The sequence below is a fragment of the Euprymna scolopes genome, unplaced genomic scaffold (genome assembly GCF_053919585.1).
Source record: "Euprymna scolopes isolate OS-2025 unplaced genomic scaffold, ASM5391958v1 sca630, whole genome shotgun sequence".
In the NCBI taxonomy this organism is placed as follows: domain Eukaryota; kingdom Metazoa; phylum Mollusca; class Cephalopoda; order Sepiida; family Sepiolidae; genus Euprymna; species Euprymna scolopes.
In genome coordinates, this window is record NW_027633692.1 from 13,116 (window position 1) to 33,042 (window position 19,927).

Here is a 19,927-nt window from a genome sequence, read left to right on the forward strand (position 1 = left end):
TTATATTGAAATATTTGTTTATTTACAGAATATATATATACATATATATATATATATATAAAGAGAGAGAGAGAGAGATAGGGAGAGAAGGAGGGAGAGAGATAAATGAGGGATAGACTTGCAGCATCGGCATTGTTCTCAGGACTTGGTTAGTACATAATTTGAGTATTTAGTTGGGTTAATTGCAAGGTCAAGCCGGGTATAGGCGCAGTTGAAGATAATCAGAATCTGATGAATGTGTTTCATCCGAGATAGGCACCACGCTGTTTTAATCGAAGTACTGGAATTCTATCAGGGATGTTACTGGGGTTTTGCTATTCGATCTCAGGCTAGAAAAATTGATTACTAGCCCGTTAGTCCTGTAGACGATTTTGGCTCCTGGCGTGAAGATGGTTCTTAATCATGTGTGTGATAGCTGTTATAAACATTATGAAGAGCGTCGGGGCAATGACTCTCCCCTCCTTACAACCAATTTAACTATTGTCAGATTCGTGTGTGCTCTCATGAGTATCCAATGTGGCATTTATGTCTTCATAGAGGAGCCAAAATGGAGAGGTTTTCAAAAGCAGCTCTCTTTAAATCGAGTCAAAATCTGAAAGTCATTGAATCTTTGATCTTCACAGATTTTTTAGATGAGTTGATGCAATTGGGTAAGAATGAGGTTTCCACTAGTCTTGTAGATTTCAGGTGGGATATCCCTTGCCATTCTTCAATGAATTAGACTGCCTTCTTGATTTCTTGGGGGCTCGAGATTCGTATACAGGTGATTAGAGTATGCTATTCAAGGCATCGTCGTCGTACGGATTTGCTGGATTTCTCAGCCCTGCAGTGTTCTCTCCATTAGAAATTGATAGTCGAGGCACTAGTGAGCATTGTTGACTCGTCGTTGCTATTACGACAAATCTCTCGAGGACGTGGACCATTTCCCATATCTTAGCAACAAATTTTAATTCTAGGCTGACATCCAAAACCGCTTAAAATGCGCTGTTAACGCCCATGACTGTCTTCATACTCGTGTGTTTCAGGGGAGAATCATCCAGGCAGTCACTAATAAACATGTATATAAAACTGTCGTGCTCTCTACTCTATACTACGCCTCAATCACTTGGACGACATATTGCCCATACCTAATGCCACTGGAGAATTTCACCAACGCTTTTTAGAGAACATTTTGAATATCTTCAAGGAGGAATATAGTACCAACGTCAGCGTTTTCCTGGATACCATCATCTCCAGCGTCATACTTACAGCTGGTTCCTAATGATGATTCATTAGGAACCAACTGATATGTTTGCGCCACATCCTCAGGATGTCGGATTCTCGGTTGCCAAAACAACTCTTCTTTAAGCAGCTAAAGTAAGGGGAAGTGAAGACAAAAGGCAAGAAGAAAAGGGATACAAGAATCTTTTTAAAGCAAACTTTAAAAGGTGTGGCATCAATACAGGCACATGGGAGACCAAGGTTAAGTACAGTCAGATCATGGCCGCAGGCACAGCGACATTCGAGGCCAACCCACTTGCAGACCACGAGGACAATAGAAGGAGAATTATGGGAGAGAAAAATGCCCTCGATGCAAACTTCTACACGAAAATGGACTGATGTGGACACACTGCGCAATCCAGGATCGGCATTGCCATCACTGTCATACACACGAAACTCAAAACACAACGACCACCCCCACTATGGAACGGTAGAGAAGAAGGATATAGAGAAAACTACCCTCAACATCATAATAGATTCGTTATTTTATATAAATAACCTTGTTTTTTTTAATTGTATATAAAAGTATATGCTCAGACCTCAAAAGACCTTTATTCAGAGAATTAACACTAGCATTCTATATATAAATACATACATAATTGAGCGTCCAATAAATATTCTCTTTCTTCTTTAAATATTGAGTTGGGAAACAACTTTAGTTAAGAAAATAAATTTCCTTTCCTCAATTCGTCGGTTAAGTATTCACAGCTTTTTTGTGGTCTCCTGATATTAGTTGTTTCCAGAACAAGATTTCATCTCTTCTGTTGAAGTATCTAGATTAGTGTCTTGGGACATACACATTTCGTAAGGCGCACTATTTATTGTTACAAATATAACTATACTTATACCGAATAGATCTTATTTTTACTTAGATCAGAGTTTACTTGTAATAATTAGTATCCTCATGCCAGATTGTTATTTGGCTGAAAACACTATAAATAATTTCTCCCACTTTTTTCTATGCCTAAGCCTAAACGTAGATTCCATGAACATAGCTTCTCTCTTAGAACTACACCTATGTGGAACTTTTTTCCGTTTACCTGCTTTCCAGCTGACTAAAATATGACCGTCTTCAAGGCCAACGTAAACAAGTTCTTGATGAGTCGTTCCACTTAAGTAATCCAATTTACCAAATCTACACTTCTAACGATTACTATGATATTGTCCTTTTGACGACTGTACACTCTTTAATCTTAATCCTCGAGTCGCTTCTGATAAGTGGTGGTTCCCTTGTTAAAAACAATCTATTTACAGAAATACGTTATGCACTGGAAGTTACAGTGAACATCTGTGCCTATAAAGATATATGTTTCAAAGGTGGTGAATTCTGTTTACATAAGCTGGAGGTGCGCACACGCATATGGAGCTGGATGTACACACGCAGTCATAACAATTGAAAGAAGAGTAACGAAGCTTTGAAAGCAACATTCTACAACTGACAAGTTTTGAAAACTGTCATATTGAAATTCCTATCTAAATTTTTTGTAAATAAAAACAAATGTCAGCCAAGAAAAAGCAGTCAGAGAAAAGACGGACACTGAGACGACCAGTCGTCATTTTCTGCCACACACAACACTCCACCACGCCCCATCTCTCTCTCTTTATCTCTCTCTTTATCTCTCTTTATCTCTCTCTCTCTCCATAGTACATTGAGATAGAATTGCACAAAAAAATTGGCATTCCTTTTTTATAATCTTATGTCGTGTTTTTTTTTTTTTTTTTTTGTGAAATAACTAATTGTCTTATATGCATTCGTCAAGAACTGGAAACTCTGTTTAAGAAAGTACATAGACGACAGGATAAAAATTAAAGAACTACAGTATAACGTAACGATTCTAAATGCTACATGACTTTGATAAAGACTATCAGATCAGCAATTAGTAGTGTAAAAACGTAAGATCAAAGATATATATATATATAATGGGTGTGTTTTAATTGAGTCAACCTCACCCCTATTTTCAGGTTCTAGGTTCAATCTTTGGCTTGGGAGAGATGCTAGTCTAGCGGCACTGATGAGTTGTGATACAACGAAACAGGACTGTATGTCGATGACTACAAATATATTTTAAGCCCCCCTCTTTGGATGGAGTTAAATAATCTTACCCGCAACTTAATCGGCTGAAAATACGAAGCTCGTTGTTTGTTTGTTCACGAACATATATATATATATATATTTGTTCACGAACAGGCGATTTTTAGCACTATAAATGTGGTGACGGGTGTCAATTTAAATAGACATTACGACGAGTTATTTACGGGCGTCGATTCCATGGTCGAGTGGAAGAGCCGCCAACTGTCAACACGACGATTCTAGGTTCAATCCTTGGCTTTGGAGAGATGCTAGTCTAGCGGCACTGATGAGTTGTGATACAACGAAACAGAACTGTATATCGATGACTACAAATATATATATATATATATATATATATCAGTTGACTGACAGAATCGCAAAAAAGTTTGGAGCCTCGCCGAAAAATATAGTCATGTTAATGAGATCTCACAACAGTGGGGAGGAAAACGCATTAATACCTGCGGTGTTTTGTGATTGTTGATTATCGCTTCTCGTGTTGTCACTAGAGCATAACCATAATCGATCAGTAAGTGGCACTCTAGAGACACGAGATTAAATCGCTTGCCACTTTAATCTTCTATTGTAAAGATGATAGTTTCATCTTTATTCTATGTTTTTATTAGCGAAGGGAATCGAAAGATAGCAATCATCTTTGAAGAAACTACACACACTAATATAAACGCATAGATATAGACATCCATGGATTAGTTACATAAAAAATATCGGTGTTTTGTGAATTTTACATATAACATATTTTTGTTGTAAAAAATTAAGGAAACGTGGATGATAAGCAGTAAATATAGGGGAGAGTGATATATATATATATATATATATATATATATATATATATATATATATATCATTCTCACCAATCTTCAATGCGTATGTGGGTGTGTGAAACTCCCGTGGATTAGTGTCAACAGTTAGGAATTTTCATACAAAATTTATACAGACGTTTCACGTTGCTATTTTGAGACTAAGGTTCGAACGGTGTTTACGACTAGAAATGATTTTTCATCCTTTCGAAATGATGGCATCCCTACCACTTAATACAATATGGTGTGTTATTGTTTCAACGGTCAGCGCGAGACTGACATCGTGGGGCATACCATTCAGGGTTTGGAGGTTAGAATTTCCAAACATGTCCTCCTTCGATACGTAGAAAGAAAAAAAGTTGCCAATATTCGGGCGTGCATAGGCTAATAAGTCGGTCGTCGGTGAAAATTTATTGCGGTACCAGATCTGCACTTGAGTACGTGGATTAAACTTTGTCTATCTTACTCAGTGCACGCTCAAACATCAACTTAAAAATTGCTGGGGCGATATCTATTAATTTGGGCCAACCGTCTCTGTGTAAACAGAAGGAACAAACCAATAATTTGGAACTTATGGGTGTTCGATGATACTGTTTCCTTTTCTCCTTTCCACCATATTATTTTTTCTTACCCTTGAAAGTAATTTATGGACTTTTTGTATCTCAGTTTTAAACGATGTTCGCCAACTTTCGTTGTCGGCTGAAAGACATCTCGATAGTTACACCATTCTGTCTTAAGATCTAATCAGAAAATAAAGAAAACATATTTTATAAGTATATATTCTTTTCTTTTCGTTGTCAAATATTTCTTCTTTAATAATATAGAGTTCAATTATAAAGAAACCCCAACAATTGATAATAATGATACTCTATCGAGTATTATTTCCATGTTACACACACACACACACACACATATGTATATATATATATATAGAGATATATATAGATATATAGTGACAGAGAGATATGTGTGCATGCATGTATATATGAATATATATATTTGTGTGCGTGTGTCGATGTGATAAAGCCGTATATATATGTATATATATATATATATATTCATATATATATACGTCTAAACCACGTCGACACACGCACACGGACATATATATATATATATATATATAAATATATATATATATAATTATATATATAATTATATATATATATAAATATATCCATATATACATACACACACATAAATGTCATATCAAAATAATACATGGTAGAGTGAAATTATTATCAAATGTTTAGTTTTCAGTATATATATATATATATATATATATATATATATATATATATATATATATATACGGCTGAATCACGTCGATACACCGCTAGTCGTCATCAGCAGATGGGTAACCATTTGGTAATTCTAGGTGATGCATGTGCTCTCCGGTTATCTCGGCATTGTTTCCAGTCGTCCAGAATCTCCACGCATATTTAACCATGTCGATTGAGGAGAGGTGTGTTTAGGAATATACACATATCAATAGATATCATGGTCAGTCCCAGAAGGCGTAAAGATGACGTCAAATGCCTACATAGCTTTTCTGGCGGAGCACTTTGAACCATTGCTGAAGAAGCAAAGGTTGGCGTTAAGAAGAACCATTATTTTTATGCAAAATAATGCTCCGTCGCCTGCAGCAAACAAAAGCAAAGAGTATTTTCAACAAGTGGTGTTCTCTGGGTTACTGCGAATTCCCCAAATTTGAACCCAATTGAGAACCTTTGGAGTATCGTGAAGCAATGCCTCTATGCAAGTGCATTCCAATTTAAGAGCAAAGATGGGTTGTGGGATACTCTCCAAGAGGTATCGAAAGGAATAACTGTTGACGAAATCACAAATTTGACTAATTCTGTGGGTCAAGGTCTTTTCCAAGGCATTCATAAAAAAGGATCGCATATCCGCTACTAGTTATGTAAACGTAGAAATTGCTATGTAGTTAGTGTGTTCTAAGTATTTTTCCTAGTTCATTTAATGTTTGACAATTATTTCAATACACATGTTTTGGGTATATTGTGTTTTTTTCTCAACCTCGTTAATAACTTGACCCACTGAAACCAACGGATATTCCTATCTCCTGCTATAGTTTCCCTAATACTGCTTTAAATACTTTTATTTTCTGACTGGAGTAGCTGAAGAGTATTGTAAGCACTTTCTCAATGTTTCGTGGATTTTTATTCACCCGTTCCTTAAATATTAAAAAAGAATGCAAACTCGTTAATTATTGATACGCAGTATATATATATATATATATATATATATATATATATATATATATGTATATATATATATATATATATATATATATATATATATATTGAATAAGTACATGGTATATTGAATAAGTACATGGCACATGAACCGAGTTGCGTTGTGGAAAGATGACACTATGCCAGAACTGGTTCGTTTAAAGGACTCCAACCCGCAAATAAACTTATGATTATGTAGCTCATTATATAAGGCTGAGATAAGATTGTTGTGATGTGTTTTCTTAAGATTTAATTGGTAGACTCCTACCAATAGAAAACAATGTTTAAAAGAACGTTGACTGATAAGAGAATGTGCTTCCACGACCATATAATTGGAGAAAATAAAATGTTTATGGAGAAATATTTCGAGCCAGTGTGGAAAAAAACAGAAATGTAAAACGTGAACGTTAGATAATTTTTGAAAAACTTTTTTACAGTCTATACTAAAACCATTAGTGCTGGTGTAATTTATTGAAGGATAAACCCTTCTATACTGAGTTATTAATATTATAGTGTGTATACATTAGTCGTTAAGTCAGGAAAGGGCGTCCGCGAAAAGGGAAATGGAATAAAGCACGAAATACACGTTAATCAATCCTAAAAATATCCGTTCTGGTAAGGTCAAATAATAGGAATCCCTCTAGACGGAAACCATTTTGGTCTTACATAATATTTAGAAGAGTAATAAGAGTAATACTAGAACTAATGGAAGACAGAATATACTACTAATATTAAATATAATCTTCATACAAACCTCACTACTACTATTACTACTACTACTACTACTAGTACTACTGCTAACAAGACAACGAATTAAGAAAGAATTAGTTGGAAAGTTAAATTTTCTTTGAAAGTTGGAATCGGAAAGATGAAATAAATGTGTAAAGTAAGAATTTTTTTTATTTCAGACACAAGTTACTTTGGACACAATAGTTCGAAGGCCTCAAATATACGTTTGATTCAAACTATTAAGTGGGAAATTGCCGCCACGATCATAAAGACAAGAACAGAAATTGTAAAGCGCCAAAACTGTCGAAACTCGTGTTTGCAGTTTTTGCTTTGATTGAATACAAAGCCGTTTAACTGCAAAGTTAAACGTACTTTTCGAAGTAAAAAAATCGTAATATGAGCATCTTATTGTATAATAATGCAGAGTATAGGCCGTGTCAAAATAATAGCAATATTGTATAGAAGTATGTTTCTTATATGGTTAAGTGTAATACGTTGAAAAAATTCAAGTATTTTGTATTTGCGATAAGAGAAAGATGAATTATTCTGCAATTGCGATGAGAAAGCGTATAAACAAAAGCAACGTGAGTTAACCGATAAATATATAAATGCTATCAACGTGTCAAAAGTGAATCGTTGCTTGAATCATTCAACGAATCAACTATGCATGCTAAGCAATAATCCACAAAAAATGATGTGTGTAATGTTTTATGACCGTAACTAGAGCAAAAAAGAAAAAACAATATAGTCATCCTACTCTTAGTATCCGAAGATAGAAAGTAGTGGAAGCGAATCATTACTTAATATAGATGTTCACTCGCCATGTATGCGTGTAACCAACGTCTACGTAGAACATTAATGTGTAAGAAACAACAAGTCGTCATGTGTTTTACTCTGTGTTAATGAAACTGGACAGTCTTAGATAAAGCTGACAAAATCTTGGTTCCATTATTCATTAGGAAATAAACAGACGAATCTGTTTTGTGTGTTGACTGACGTTATCTTGTATAGTGTTCAATCGTTCGAAAATACCGTGAATTTAGTGATTTTAATCCTCTTTTAATCGTCTTTTAATCGTCTTTTCAATTCATCTCGCTACTTTCATTTTTCAATTTCATTTTTTATTTTTATTTTTTACTACTCGCCTGAGGATGACCAATGGAGGGCGAAAACGTTCGCGATTACGGGAAATTTCTTTTTTCACTCGAAAAAACGTTCGGAAAATGGTCCGAAAGGGAGAAAAGGAGGATAACAAGAAAAATAAGCTAAAGCTGGCTGTGCTATTTAATGAAACGTGCATATATATATATATATATATATATATATATATATATATATATATATATATATATATATATATATATATATATATATAAGCAGGAGGGGCGTTCCATAATAATTTCACCCTATTTTTATTCTGCCCGAATATATCAGGGGGGACTGAAATTTGCATTGTTATAAAGACTGATCTTATGGATTAAGGACAATAAAGATTAATTTATCTGTTGCAGATATTGTCGGTATGAGACTAAAAAAATAACCCCATGTGTAAAAAAGCACAAGAAATTCGTTGTGTTAATGGAATCATTCCGATCTTTTTCTATTTTACTTTTTTAGTTAAAACATATGAGGTCTTAATTTTGGAACGAAACTCGTATATATATATATATATATATATATCGCCTCGGAGATTTTTTTTTTACAAAGTAGTCACCACTTATCACGACCTGAAAACCACTCGGGGATAAGGGTTATGGTTAGTACAGTACGTTAGCGTTGAAGATTTAATAAAGTGTATTACTCAAGGCGACGGTTCATCAGGAAGTTGTTTACATTGGTCTTGAAGTCATCCAGGTTGTAGTCAGGTGGAAAACAGGCAACCGGAACAGAGTTCCAAAGGCGTACACTTCTAAGAAAAAAGCTTTGTTCATGGATTCTACGTTTAGATTTTGGCACAGATAAGGAGTGGAAAAAATTTTTGACAGTGGTTTCAGCTAGGTGGGTGTTTATCGTGAATAATTGGCGAGGGGGGACCAGAGATTGAAATTCAGACGAGCACCTGCCATGGTAGTTACGATAAAATAAAGACAGGCTCACAACGTCTCTTCTGTGGGAGAGAGGCTCCAGGGAAGAGAAAAGGGCATCCCCTACTAGGCCACGAAGCCTATTTTGTACTCTGTCAAGGCAGGATAGGCTGTTTTAGCAGCTCCTGCCCAGATATGGCAGCAGTACTCCATCCTTGGACGTACTTGGCTTTTATACATATAGAGAATTGCATCAAGGGTGCGATATCTTCTGGAGCGATAGATGGATCCTACCATTTTTTCCAACGACCTTGGCAACTGCCTTGATGTACGTATTCCATTTCCGGTCAGGAGAAATGGTCAAGCCCAGAAGCTTACCAAAACAGGGAGCTTCCTTTAGACGAGAGCCACCCATTTCAATTGATGTCAAATGGAGATCAGAGCGTTGATGATATAAAGATAGGAGCTTGGTTTTAGATGCATTAAAAGTTACCAACCACCTCCTACTATACCACGCGTTCAAGATCAGAGGAGAGAGAATCTGAGAGAACTTTCTCATTTACGGCCGTTGATGTGTTGCCATAGATGGTCGTGTCATCAGCATAGATGTTAACAAATGATTTAAGTATGTGTTTTGGGAGATCATTGATGTATCTCAGGAAGAGAGTTGGGCCTAGAATGGACCCCTGACGGGCTCCATCATTGATATTGAGGGCCTCTGATTTCTGCCCATCAACCACTACTCTTATGAACCTATCAGAGAGAAATGATTTAATGATTGAGAAAACATTTCCAGTTATACCGTAGCTGAAAATCTTGTGAAGTAGGCCCTTATGCCATACCTTTTGGAAGGCCTTTGATATGTTAAGAGAAATTGCCACAGAGAGGAAGCCTTTGTCAAGAGATTCGCTAATCCTATGAGAGATGACAGTTAGCACATCTGCTGTAAATATAGCAGAACGGAAACCATATTGCCTGTCACTAAGAAGGTTGTTCCTGCTGAGGTGGTTGACTACTTCTCTATTTAATATGGATTCCAGCAGCTTACTCATCACACACAGTTGACTTATTGGTCTGTACTGAGAGGGAAATGACTTATCACCTGAATTCTTAAATACAGGGCATACTGATGAGGTTTTCCATGGGGTTGGAAAACACTTCTCTTTAAGGCAACGCTTAAACAATTTTGTAAGTATGGAGGCAAGTTCTGGTTGAAGCTTTTTCAGCACAATGATTGGAATGCCGTCACAGCCAGTTTCTTTACTGGAATTAAGGTTCTTGATTAGCTTGGCGACCGCACGCACAGATATTTGTATGTTGCATAGTGTGTTGTCCGTTATAAGAAGAAATACGGTTGTTGATGGCCTTCGTCGCATAGGGTAAAATTAGCTGCAACGTTCTTGGCAAATAGTTTGGCCTTGTCGGATGCTGACGAGATGACCTCAGGTCCATTTATGGTGGTTGGGATAGAACGGATGCTTCTGTTCAGGATCCTGTTTGCTATTTGCCAAAACTGGTTGGAACCAAGCCGCTGCTCAGCTACTTTGGATTTAACGGAATGAGCATATAGCTCGCTTGCATTTTTTATTACTCTTTTACAGTGGTTGCTGGCAGTCCTGAAGGCAGCTTTCGTCTCAGTGCATCTATTACATTGGTAGCTATGGAAAAAAGTTATTTCTGTGCGCGATGGCAGCACCACCTTTCTGGGATAACCATGACTGGTTGTTAGGTTTTTGTTGGAATTTTTTGGATGGTATGAATCGGTCTATGCCTACAATTAGCCATTCGGTCAGGTCTGATACTATGGAGGACACATCCTTTTTAAACATGGGATGCAGGGTAGATCGGATATGAATGTACGGAAGCTATCGCAGTCAGCGGCAGTGTATCGATATACAGTACGGTCGGGGAGGTACATCTGAAGGCTTATTGCATTTCCTTTTTATCTTAACTGATACAACCGAGTGGTCGGAAAATCCCAGAGGAGACAGAACGGAACTTGAACATAGCTCAGGAGAAGTTGTGAGAAAAAGGTTTAGAAGGCTAGCATACTGACCGGAAGTATCGGGCACACGAGTGGGTTCCTGAACAATCTGGGTGAGGTCATAGGCAATGGCAAAATCATGACACAACCTCACCTCATCATCTATCTTATTAGAGTGCGTAAGCCATTCCACATTGTGGACATTGAAGTCACCACAAATGTGGATGTTAGCTGAAGTGTGAGCATACAGGATGTGATCAATTTTTTTCAGATATGCTCTTAAAGATAGTAACTATGCTATTGTGGGGGCGATAGAAAGCAAATATAAATGTGGTGGTGTAAGCAAGTGCAATCCGGAAGCAAATATAAGGTAAATTAGGGTATTTTCTGGAGATATCCCTACTACACGGAAAGCCATCTTTAATGTAGGCACATATGCCATGTCCATGGCGATCTTGTGGGTCATATTTAGATCTTAAGTTAGAGTATCCTTTAATTATGAATTCGTCAAGGGAAGTGGTCGGAGGTATACCAGTTTCCCTTAGGAAGAATATGTCTGGTTTCGTCTCCTGCAATTGGATTTTAACCTCTGGAAGGTTGGAACGTAGACCTCTGATGTTGGAAAAGGAGACATGGTAGTAGGGGTCTACGTTGGGGGATGGGGTTCTAGGTTTACACGTGTCATTATTATGGAGGTATTTCATGTTCAGGATTGGGATTTGTGGAACAGGTCGACAGACTTGGTTAGAGCAGGAAAGTAAGAGAGAAAAAGACAGGATTTTTTAGCCATGATAAGGTAAAGCCGTAACAATCACCCATTAGTATAGCATCGAGAGGCCCCACTAGAAACTACTGCATGGTCCAGATTCCATTCACCAAATAGCAATACAGCAGCCCAATTATTTTGCACCTGCTGATAGGACGGCTTCCTTAGTGGTTAATCCAAGGTTCGGGTCCCTGACTATCAGGCGGACAACGTCTGCCCAGATGAAATGTTTACCTCCAGCACCCTTAGTGACATGGCCACAAGGATAGACACAGGAAGAGAAAATTTCCGACATCTTTCGTCCTGGAGAGCAGCTTTTTCTTCGCCCTTTGTCAGAAATATCACTCATTGAAAATGAGGACTGAAGCACTAATAAGAGGAAGCGAGAGTAACGAGAACTGCCGATAACGCATCCACAATGCTTTGTCCTCTCCCCATAAAGATCCAGCGCCTATATATATATATATATATATATATATATATATATATATATATATATATATATATATATATATATTTATTTATTTATTTATTTTAGAGATCGGTGAACCGATGTTTATTTTTTTCATTTCCGTTTTTACTGTTTGGTTACATGTGTTTCGGATGTTGGACCATGTTTACGATCCAACAGCCTCGTCAGACCTTACAGAAATGGTTGTTAGCATTTGGAAGAAGCGTTTTAGAGGAAATACGAGAAAAAAGGGTGCAAGAGATAATAAGGAGAGGGGAGACGGGTATCGGCAATATTTAAGTTTTGAAGGTTAAAATATATTAGATTGTAGTGTGTGGGGGGTAGCAGATTCAGATAGGCGTGGGTGGAGATATATGGATATAGGGAAAAGGAGGTGGAGAGAGGGTGGTAAAAAGGGATAAGGAGATGAGGGGGAGGAATTTACAATTGTAAGGTTTTAAAATTTAGACTGCTTTTTGTTGTTTAGCTAGTATATGAAATAGATGAGAGAGAGGAGAGGGAGACAGAGAGAAAGGGTTTGTGTAAGTGTCATATGTGTTTTACAAGTAAAAGGTTCAATTTAGAATGTTCGTCGCTATAATTCAACTCGTTCATTTCAGTTGAAAATGAGTTGTTTACGCAAATACAGGCATATGCATGTGTACATTTCTACACATCTACATACAGACACATACGCACATACGCATATATATAAACAACGTATATACAGACATACATGCATCTATATGCAGACATGCACACACATACACACAACTCCTATACACATATACATTCTCATATACACGTATATACATATATACATATATATACACACACCTACATATATACATATACGTAGACATATAGATCTTCAGTGGAAGTAGATGTACGTATACACACATGCATATATATATATATATATATATATATATATATATATATATATATAATAAAACACATATTTGCTCTGCAATAGTATTGAGAACTCTCTTCAGGTTTTTACTAATTACCAGTTTTACTCTCTCTCTCTCTCTCTCTCTCTCTCTCTATATATATATATATATATATATATATATATATATATATACAGGATGGCCCAACAAAAACGGGCCCCAACTCTAATTAGGCCCCGTTTTTGAGTGTTTTGTCCTACTGATATGAAATTTTGGTCATAACTAGTTTATTATATTCAAGGAATCACATCAAAACACTAGAGTCTTTGGCCTTTTTTTTCTCCGTTGACTGTAAAATGCTCAGAAAAACAATTGAATGTCCTCTGGTTTTTTTTAGTAACCCTGTATATATATATATATATATATATATATATATATATATATATATATATATATGTATGTATATGTATATATATATATGTATATTTATATATATATATATGTATGTATATCATTTTTATAGTATGAAAAGGTCAGTAATTGCAATTAAGAATAGGAAACTGGATCAAATGTTTGTAACATGTCTTCTTCCTAAGATTAATGGTGGGGGTGTTTGATCAACACTGCTGGGGAGCCATGATGTAATATACCGTTTTGTTTTTAAATTCCCGAAACAGTGTTTCATGGTAAACAACTGATGATCCCTTGAAAAATTATTGGTATTATAGTAAATTCGAGAGCGAGTTGATGCAGTGATTGCAGGTGATTAAATGACTTACTGACTAGATAGTTTTCTAACGAATGATAAAAAATATTTTTTCGTATAGATTTAAAGGTTAAAAACTTCAAAGACTATATATATATCAGGTGTTTATATATATATATATATATATATATATATATATATATATATATATATCAGATTCGAAGAATAAGTAATCAGGCAATTTCAGAAATCGAGCAAACTGTACAACAATTATAGTATATTTGTTTAATAAAAGCAAATTGAAAACATTTTTTTTACTCAACTACACATCAAATACGGCTTCTAGATTTTATCATCACGTGTTTATATCTGCTTAAATCATATTTTCTTAACTACTCCTGACATTTCTATTAACATGTTTTTTCACGAATTTTTCTTTCTTAGGTTAGCGAGCCTCACGGGAATGTGTACGTTTTATTTGTTAAAAAGATGTTATTTTTATTATTTATTTATTATCTCCAACGGTTCTTATATCATTTTTTTTTATTATGCAATAAACGAAAACGAAGTCCTTCTTTAAACTGTTGTAACAAATGGCGGAAAAAATCTGCTTTGTAACTTCTGCTCTCGCTATTTATCTACATATATCATTAAAATATGCATATAAAATAATAAAGCAAATTATTAATGAAATATCATTGTTGATGACCTTAACACAAAACAACAGAGACTGTTGTTCTTTTTTTTAATTTTAAAGTATACAATTTGTTGCGGTATTCGATAAAGGCGGCGGAGATTTCAGACAAGCAATGTTCATTTTAAACACCTATAACACTTAAAAAGTGTTGGTTCTGTTGCTACGTTTTTTGGTTGGTTGTTTTTCTTTTACGGCATATCAGCCCTTTTAAGGTTATTTAATGCCAAATCCAAAGATTTTGAAGATTTTTTTTAAACAGAATATCTTTGTTCTTTTCAAGTCGGTTTCTATTTAACCCATAGTTGGGACCCTAACAGGTACTGTCACTTCGTGACAGAGTGGACCTGGGAGCTATGCCAATTAAAGGATGGCTCAATACTCCCCAAAGGCCGCAAGCTGGGGGCTCACCACTGGATGTAGTTTAAGTTTAATTCTCTATCTATATAAAAGCCAAGTACGTCCAAGGGTGGAATACTGCTGCCATATCTGGGCAGGAGCTGCTAAAAAACCTATCCTGCCTTGACAGAGTACAAAATAGACTTCGTGTCTTAGTGGGGGATGCCCTTTTCTCTACCCTGCAACCTCTCTCCCACAGAAGAGACGTTGCGAGCCTATCCTTGTTTTATCGTTATTTCCATGGCAGGTGCTCATCTGAACTCCAATCTCTGGTCCCCCCTCGCCAATCTTTCACGAAAAACACCTGTCTAGCCGAATCCACTGTGAAAAATTTCCCCCACTCTTTATCTGTGCCTAAATTAAAACGTGGATTCCATGAACAAAGCTGCTTTCTTAGAACTGCACGCCTGTGGAACTCTGTTCCGTCTGCCTGCTTCCCACCTGACTACAACTTGGATGTCTTCAAGTCCAACGTTAACAAATTCCTAATGAACCGCCTCCTTAAGTAAACACTTCATCAAATCTCCACACTAACGTAATGTACTTGCAATAACCCTTATCCTTGAGTTGCTTCCGGGCCGTGATAAGTGGTGACCACTGTGTAAAAAAAAAAAAGGTTATATCAAGGACAGTGTTGCTAGGAAAAGTGCACATGTATAATTTCAATAGTTTTGGATGAGGAATTAGTACGCACACACACAGGCATACACGTGCGCGCGCGCGGGGAATACGGTGTTCTTAGTACAATTTTTTTTCAGGTTACAATATGGAATACGATGTTTTTCTGGGCGCTGGTTACGGTATTTTCCCCGCCTTACGGTGTTATTTATAATGGTATTTGATTGTATGCATGTGTATTATATACAGTAATGTTTTTGTAACTAATTTTTAATGCCGCATCCCTGCGTTTTACCACACACACACACACACACACGCACACACACACACACACATATATATATATAGCACTGTATTATAAAGAATTAAGAATTTAGTAGTACATTCTGCTTTTTATATTGTAGACAAAATTAAAGGATTTAAAGTTGGATGGGTTAATTAATGATATGAAGATTTTGACATCACCTCACAAAAATATTCATGATTTTATAGCTTTTAAATAGATGTCGTGACTTACCAAACGATATAGTACTAATTAAGTTGACTATAAATTGTATTTGTTTTATATAATATGTAAAAGACGCTAAACGTTAAAACACAATACGCCTCCAAAAAAAAAAAAACGGTAAAAATAACCACGGAGAAAGCAGACTGCGTACAGCTAGACATTCACTAAACAAATCTTGACGAGACTGAACCAGTTTTATGCGTTTTGATTTCTTAATACACTGCGCAGTAACCGATACGTTCTTTTCTATTTCATTTTGGTGTATTATGTCGATGCTAAAAATGTATTTTACTATTCATCACTTTGGAATTCCTACACTATTTTATCCGTTTTTGCTTTTATTGCATTTTTTATGTATGTCTTTATTTAAAAAAAAAACAAAAAATCTTCTTCGTACTTCGCTTTTTACACGACTGATCAAATTTCTCAGCTTCATTATTGCGCCATTGTTTCGTACTCATATTTTCTTATCATTTTTGCAATATTTTCCGGCATATTTTTCCTTCGATTTTTACTGTTTTTAAATTTTATTCAATGTTCTTTCTCACTTTTTGGATTTTTTTTTTTTTTTTTGCTGCTGCAATGTTATTTTTTTCTGTTTTTTTTTCATTTTACGTCAGTTCTGAATATTAATCGCTATTAAATTTTCTTTTATAAAAATGAAAGTATTTCATTTGAAAGAATTCAAGTAAAAATATACTTTTTGACATCGATTTACAAGCTTTAGTCTTTTTTGTATAAAATAAAAAAAAAAATTAATTACGATTGCACTGTTTTGGTGTTATCGACAGTGTAACCCGGATATAAGAGGCTTCTTCTCCGGCCCATACAGATTTCTTATATCCGTGTTCCACTTATATCCTGGGTTCTTATATCGGGGTTACACTGTACATTAACACAGGCTCTAATTTAGGACTAGAAAAATCTCTCTCATATTCGTCTTTCTTATATTCGGGTCTCTCATATCCGGATTACAATGTATTACATTATTGAACTCATCATATTTTTATTTGTAGTTGATGCAAGATTGTTCCTTGTGTTCCTACTAAATTCAAGTCTCTGGTTTACGTATTTTACTCATACCACGGTCAACTAATACTAACTGAACTAATCGGTCAATCCTGTAGAACCGGAAGCAAACAAAATTTATAACTTAAAATTTATAACTTATTATAGCCTCGATATCAAAGTTCTGTGAACATTTTAAATATAGCCTGGAAGCGAAGTGTTTGGCAGTGTTAATCAATCCATACAGATGTAACTATGACAACATTTTACCAACTTGATAATAATTATTGGGAGGAGAGAAAAAGAGGGAATGAAAGAAGAATTTAAGAGAAGAAATAAGGATATAAATAGAGAAAGATGGAATTAAGACAAGAAACTAGATATGTATTATTCTATAACAAACTTCATTCCACCTAATCGGGTTCAACCTGCTATCTCCGAAGGAGGAAGTTTCATGGGACTATTAGATTCAAAAGCGGTCCCCAGTCGTTTGTAACGTCCTCATCAGGGAAGTTGACGACGTTTTTTTTTTTTTTTTTTTTAGTTCTTGCATTGAAGTGTCAGCTTTCTTGTTACATAAAGAACCTGGTATTCCGAAATGGTTACTTATGTAGCATTGATCAGCTTCAGGGCTGCTTAACACTGATGCAAATGGGAACCGGTGTTGTAACGTGATTATGTCATATATTTATTCGTATATACAATAAATAGTGATACAAGACGTTGTTGAGGTTAATTAACGTATAATAATGTATGCTTATCCAACCTTAAGCAGCCCAAACGTAATATAATATCTTTTATCAAGCATTTATCATAGATTACACCTATTTTTCACAATGTCCTATATTTTTCAGCTGGTTCGTTTAGTGTAACGAGATGTCGTAATGGCAGTGAATAGTGGTGAAGAAATGTATGACTGGTTATATGTAGCAATAAAAAAAACGCGTTGATGAAATTCAACTACAATATTTAGAGATTTGATAAATCTGCACAAAATTTGTTTTAACTTAGTTAAAGTATGCACAAAAAAAAATTCCTGCGGACAAAAAGAAACATTTATATATTGAATATCTACAGGATCAGTATATGCCAAAGCGACTTTTGTTACTTGATAAAAAAGGCGCCTTCTTTGGTTGCCTAAGTTTTGCATGATACAGGAAATAGTAATGTATGAAAAATCATTGTAACGTCTTGTTAAGTGTTGAGACATTATATTGAACAAAGATGGCGGCTGTAAATCGGCGAAGAATCAATGCAGTCACTATCCCGATCGTTGAGTAATTCTTAGTAACAAAGACGGCGGCGAAGAATCAATGAAGTTAAGATTTCGAGTTTTGAGTAAATCTTAGTAACAAAGATGGTGGCGAAGAATCAATGTAGTCGCAGTTTCGAGTGTTGAGTACTTCTTAGTAACAAAGAGGCGGCGACAGATGCAGTCGTTTCGAGATAGAGTTTGACAGCGAACTGAATTGAATCCAAAATTCGATATTTTTTTTATAATAATGTTCGAAGCTGCTGATTGATTTATTGTCATAAACGTGACTATAAAAACGATCGTCGAAATCATTGGAGTCATATCCTCGCCCGTAATCAAAACACATTTTAATACATTTAATAAAGCAGGGTATGAAATCTTCTTTTGTGTTTTTAAGTATTCAATTGTTGAAATATGTTAAGAAGAACAGATACACGGTAATACTTAAGGAATTCCATAATCGAAAAATAAGTAGATTTTTTTTACATGCATGTACCGAACTCTCTCAGCCAATAAAATACACTAAACCCGTTATTCAAGGTACTCACCATTTTTTTCTGTTTACCTATCTAACGCATTTCATGGTGCCTATCTTATCGTAATTTATTCAAATATCTGTTATATATTATTCAACTGTATAACTGCGCAGTTTACGTATTATTATAAAAAAGCAGGCTCCTTCAGTCTAGGACAGACTATGGATACCCACGAAGGGTTGCTGAAATTTTTGTGGTAGGAGATGCGCAATCTCCAACCACACATCTCCTGAGTCGACATTGTTAAATGCCAGTGGCAAGTGAAGTACAGGACGGCTGGAAACAAATGCCGAGATAAGCGGAGAACACATACAGCGCCTAGAATTCCCAAATGGTCACCCATCTAATATTAACCTGGCTCAACGTTGCTTACCTTCGGTGATCTGACGTGAATCGGTGAGTCAACGCGATTATGCCGTATATCACGTATTATTATACACTTAGAGCAAAGAGGGTAGAAATGTAGATTCGGAAGCCAAATAGACCTTTTCAGATTTTCCACACTGTGCATATGTACATCCGTTGTAATATAAATATTCATACACCAGCATATGCGCATATCATTCACCATAATAATGCCCCATTTGGTAAAGCATATGGGGCTGTGTATGCATACGGTTATATATTTATAGCTAGAAGTCAAATCGAATATCTTTAGATAAACATCGTAAATCGCCCGACCCCAGTCCGCTAAAGATGTCCACGAATATGCTTATTTCTTTTTAACGAGATGTTCCGGCTGACGACTATTTCTAGTGTACAAACACTTGATGAAATCTGTGACCATCGCTCTTGAACGTGATCAAATGAATTCCAAATATCCAATATGGATTTGCTCGGATTAACGTACACGACATAACTTAATTCATGCGAAAATAGACGTGGAAATTGCTTTTCAAGTCGAGAGCGAATTTTCATTTGAAATGAAAATGATATTTTCCCCTCGTTTCGTTTG

The 19,927-nt window shown here is 35.7% G+C and overlaps 1 pseudogene; it reads right to left on the bottom strand.

The window, feature by feature from the left end:
- Positions 1 to 19,278: 19,278 nt before the first annotated feature.
- On the bottom strand, positions 19,279 to 19,395 carry LOC145275189 (5S ribosomal RNA; annotated as a pseudogene).
- Positions 19,396 to 19,927: the final 532 nt, after the last annotated feature.